This window comes from Typha latifolia, chromosome 3, assembly GCF_019914945.1.
Source record: "Typha latifolia isolate L0001 chromosome 3, TyphaL0001v2, whole genome shotgun sequence".
Classification (NCBI taxonomy): Eukaryota; Viridiplantae; Streptophyta; class Magnoliopsida; order Poales; family Typhaceae; genus Typha; species Typha latifolia.
Genome location: NC_133088.1, coordinates 11,880,049 through 11,885,633, shown reverse-complemented (window position 1 = coordinate 11,885,633; position 5,585 = coordinate 11,880,049). Strand labels below are relative to the sequence as shown.

The window sequence follows — 5,585 nt, the reverse complement described above, 5'->3', positions numbered from 1 at the left end:
AACGCGGGGTGGAGTGCGTTCGAACGCGGTTGTAAATGCCTGCATCAGGTTCGCACATCTAGAGAGTGTGAATTGTGCGTTTGAATACTGCGTTCAAACGCGCCTGTGGACGCCTGCATCGCATTCGCAAATCCAGAGAAGTGGGAAATATGTGCGTTCGAACACGCTGCGAACGCCTGCATCGCGTTCGCAAATCCAAAGAAGTGAGAAATAAGTGTGTTCGAACGCGATCGGGCGCGTTCGAACATGGTCAGTGAAAATGTACTGTTTAGAGTTATTTTTGAATTGTTTGATTAGCCTCTAAAGGATGTGGATGGCAACTATGGATTCATTATTGATTAATTGAGTTTTTGCCTTGTCTCTTTCGTCTTCTTCGCTCCCGTTCTCTCGATCCCCGGCGAAACCGCCTCTAACCTCCCTCGACCGGCCAATCACCCTAGTCCCTTAGGGGCGGCCCACTCCTCCCCCTTATTCCAATCTATCCAACACTTGCCCTAATCCTTCCATCACCCATAACCCTTCCACCACCACTTATTCATCGGTGCCACCCCCATTAACGCTGGTCCACCATCATCCACCATCATCTAGGATCTCGTGCCTTCATCCACGGATCCTAAGATAGATTCCCTGACGTTCATCCACTAATCGGACAATATCTCAAGATCTCTATATCCGATTCACCTAAAACTTGATTTATTGGAAATCTCTTTTCCGGAGCTACAACATATCAAAATCTAACATCAATCCAATGGCGATATCTTTCGGAATCTATTTCTAAAGTTTTATGTCAAATTCTGTCCAGATCTGGAAATCGAGAGAGATCAAACCTTAGCCTAAATGGGAGATCATATTATAGTGGTATCAGAGCCACCATTTCTCAAACACGCACTTCCTATGATGACAACCAAATCCATGGCTACACGGCGAGATGAGGAAGAAGAGATTCTCCCAGTAGAGGAGGGAGAAATAGTTGCGAGGACTTTCACCCGCGAAACCGCCCGACCAAATCGGAATACGGAAAAGCCTAGCATTCAAGCCAATTGGGGTCTCTTTCCGAACAAATGGCCATCAACAACCAAATGATGATGGAGATGATGTAGGAAATACGAGCGTGGCTGAAACCTTCTTTAACAAGCATGGCAATTGCAAGGCAGCATGGGGAGCCCTCCGCAACATGCCCAACATCCTCCACAGTCTCCCCTCCCCGTTCCCCACAAAAATAGGGGAGAGTTCGGCTATCCAGCAAGATCGAGCTTCTACACCCCAACCCATGGTCAGCCGCAACAAATCGCCACCGGCTACAATGGGATCCTCAACCATTGTAGCAGCCCTCGGAACCTCCACATCTTCCCATGCACCAGAGACCTCGCCGACAAACCGTGAAAGGCTGGCTGCACCCTTCCCGATCCCTACAGAAACGGTGAAGAGTCCAGCTTCAAGACAGCAGTTTCCTCCAGCGAGCTCGACGGTTGGAAAGGTTCTTTCAACATTGGAACGGAGTTCTTCGACAAGTCGATAACCGTGCGAACCACTATTGAATGGAGGAAGACTACACATGGTCGCTGGATATCCCTCATCAGGAATCCTCATCAGTGGTGAGGGAGATGATCCAGAACCACAAGTTCCGGCACTTGAGCCACCTTACACCACCTCCTTTTGCAACCACGGCGAGTCGGCAACCAGGAAGAAATCGTGTATGGCCTCCAATGACCTTCCACCATTCTCCTCGGTCAATCGATAGTCGACCACAACAGCGTCATCACCGGCGATGACGTTGCAGCTCCCCACCGAGCTACAACTCGAAGGAGAAGGCTGCAATCTTCCACCCACGGTAGCACTAGCCACTAACAGCCTCGTAAAGACCTCGTGGGCTACTACTTTTCTCACCCAGATAGTCGAAAGCTCTCTGACAGTCGAAAGCTCTCTGCCATGGCTGCGACTAAATGAAGAAGAAGGAGATGAAGATTTTATTTTTGTCAACCTCAGCCTTCCACAGCAGTCAACCGCCGCCACCCCAAGAGGGACCTCACCGGTAGCTATTTTAGTATTCCAAATGGTCGAAGGCTCCTTGCCGTGGCTGCAACGGGACAGAGAAGGACCTGAAGATTTTATTTTTTGGGCCAACTTCGGCCTTCCATCGTCGTCGACCACCACCACACCATCGAGAACCCTGCTAGAGCAATTGCCGAAGGTGGTCACTACTCAGCCATGGCTGCCACGTGCTAAGGCAACTCATATAGCAACGACTGATGGAGATGGGATTATAGGAGAAATATTAGGGATTTCAAATTTTTTTGAAGACCCTAAGTAGTTAGAATTTCAAGAAGGCTACATTGTTGGGCTTGACCAGGTTGAATTGCTAGACATGAGCTAGGTTGGACCTAAGAGCCAAAGGGGTCAAGTCAAGTGTGAGTCATCTCTGGACTTGGGGACTCAGTTAAGTCAAATAAGGGATATGATCAAAAACCCTCTACTTGACTTAAGTCGAGTTTGCTTATACTAAGATACATTTGACTTGGATCCTAATCCATGGAGTGGGAAAAATGATTATGAGCACAACCAACAGTAGTTCGGCTGGTTGAACTTAACTCGAGTCACTAGGAAGAACTAATCTGGATCCACTAACTACATCTAACTCGACCTCCCGAGCCCAATCGGATGCACCAAATTTCTATTGCTGAACTGGCATTAAGTCAATTGGTTCGACCACCCGAGACCAAGTGGACTCAATATAGACAAACCTGAATTTCCCCTTGGGCCAGTAGGAGTACAAGTATCCAAGCTCGACTGAGGATGACCCACCGAACACAGCAAGTTTGACTCGAGTCACCTTGAGGACAAGGCGTATAGAAGCGTGATGGATTGATACGATTCGGACTTCACCGAGGACGTCGAGCATGGATACACTTTAGGGGTGTCTTTTATTCGTGTTTTAGTGTTTATTTCATAGAAAAATAAGTTTTCTGTATGTCGCGTTCAAACGCGAATGGAGTGCGTTCGAACGCGCTAATGAACGCCTGCATCAGGTTCACAAAAACAGAGAACTCGAAATGTGCATTTGAACGCGATCTGGCATATTCGAACGTGGATGGAGTGCGTTCAAACATGCCTGCAAACGCCTGCATCACGTTCGCACGTACGGAGAATGCAAAATGTGCGTTCGAACGCGGTCGACGAAAATATATTGTTTAGGGTTATTTTTTGAATTGTTTGGTTAGCCTCTAAAGGTGTGGGTGGCAATCATGGAGTCATTATTGATGAATTGAGTTTTTGCTTTGTCTCCTTCGTCTTCTTCGCTCCAGTTCTCTTAATCCTCGGCGACGCTGCTTCTAACCTCCCTCGACCGGCCAATCACCCTAGTCCCTTAGGGGCGGCCCACTCCTCCCCGTTCTTCCAATCTATCCAACACTTGCCATAATCCTTCCATCACCCATAACCCTTCCACCACCACTTATTCACTAGTGCCACCCCATTAATGCTGGTCCACTACCATCCACCATCATCTAGGATCTCGTGCCTCCATCTACGGATCCTAAGACATACCCCCTAACGTTCATCCACTAATCAGACGATATCTCGAGATCTCTACATCCAATTTTGCCCGAAACTTAATTTGTTGGAAAACTCTTTTCTGGGACTACAACATATCAAAATCTCACGTCGATCTGATGGCAGTATCTTTCGGGATCTATTTATAAAGTTTCGTGTCAGATTCTGTCTAGATCTGAAAATCAGGAGAGATCGAACCTTAGCCTAAAGGGGAGATCGTATCAAATGTCACATATTATATAAATCACCATCTAATATTTTGAAATACCAATATATAAAAATTAGTACAACTTGATCACCACATAAAATTTTCATCTATACTAATCTAATTCCTAGCTCACCTCATTTTTGTTATAAAACATTTCTCTACAATATCTCAGATTTGTCATCGGGTGCCACATATCTGGGGATAAGAAAATAAAGTATAATCATACTAAAACAAAAATAAGAAATTGTAACATCTCACCACCAGGGCAAGTTAAGCAAAATTAGACAGAGAAAACAACATAAAATTACTTATCCACAACGATAGTATCCTATTTTCCTCACATAGACTTAGAATTCTAACTTTCTTCTGCGTCTCCTCTGCTTTGAGGCTTTCCCAGCAAACGAAAAGACTATCAATATGATGAACAATAAAGAAGCCTTCATCCAAAATCCTCCAAGATTTTTGCACTTCTGCTCCACTCCTCTACACTTCCCAACTACCCAAATATAATATCCTTAGGAATTGTGAATCCCCCCCCACCCCCCACCCCCACCCACAGCTTTGTTTGCCTGAAACAATAGTTCCTCTGCATCTTTACAAACTCTCTTCTTATTGCAAACTAACAGCAAAAAAAAGCTATAATCTTCAGAGGATTACCTCTATCTTCCAAACTTCTAGTATAACGCGAGAGTTCCTGCTGCCCATCAATTAAAAAACCTGTACAAAGACTTGACAGAGTAAACTGTAAACATCCTTAGGATCAAAACACCATCTAACCCTGTTCTTCCCAGAACTAAACTAGCTGAAACCCATTAAAGAAACTGCATTAAACTGTGCTGTGTTCCTGACACAATGTCTTGAAAGAAAAAAAAAAGGTAAAATATAAAGTGTGATTTGTAAAATGTAAGAATATTAAATGAGAATTATAGAGAAAAAGGAATAGTGTTTATAGTGTTATTAAATGCACCAGCCGGGAATCGAACCCGGGTCTGTACCGTGGCAGGGTACTATTCTACCACTAGACCACTGGTGCTTTGATATTCGTAATTAATAAAGATAAATTGAAAATGTATAGTAATTCACCAAAGAGCAAACTCGATGCTACCTGCCGTTGCCAATTGTTGGATATTGGATATTGGATATGGTGTTCATAAATCGGAGCTAAGTTCATTCAGCAACCAGAAGACCTTGCTTTGATTGGCAACCCGTTTACCAATTGCATTTAAATCATCACAAAGTGATTTAAACTCACGCAAATAATCAGAGAAGTTAGATGCACCTATCTTGAGTACTTGCATTTTTTTTTAAGGAGCTCGAACTCATGAGCTTGCAAGTTTTGAGCAAAGGCATCTGCACTCGCTTTTCGGACTTCAGCAGATGTATTGAGGCCTAGCACTTCTTCAGAGAGAGAGAGAGAGAGTGCATGTGATCCAAGCTTTTACAAGTTGCTTGGCATTCCCATAGATAAAATCATCAACTTCTTGACTCTCAATTAAAGAGAGAAGCTGAGTTTTCCGTAAGAGATAGTTCCTTTAGACTAGTTTTAAGGGAACTAAATTGGCAAAATGCAAGGTTGATGGACATGGGTATTATGTTGCGAAGAAGAAGAAGAAGAAGAAGAAGCCAACTATGGATCGATTTTGGAGTTATCCCATAGGCTATGATACCATAACAAAATCTCTACGAATGTAAAGGTAGTATTATGATGTCTGAATTGATCTCCCATTGATCAGTCTTGCATACATAATTGTAGAGGTTTTTAATCTTCCTTTGAGTTACACAAAACACACAACGTTTTTAGATTTTTGCTGATCTAAAGATAGAAAAA

The 5,585-nt window shown here is 43.9% G+C and overlaps 1 non-coding gene across 1 annotated transcript; it reads right to left on the bottom strand.

Annotated features, from left to right (window-relative positions):
* Positions 1 to 4,719: 4,719 nt before the first annotated feature.
* Positions 4,720 to 4,790, bottom strand: TRNAG-GCC (transfer RNA glycine (anticodon GCC)). Its single transcript has one exon. It is a non-coding gene; the product is annotated as a tRNA-Gly (tRNA).
* Between the last annotated feature and the right edge of the window lie 795 nt (positions 4,791 to 5,585).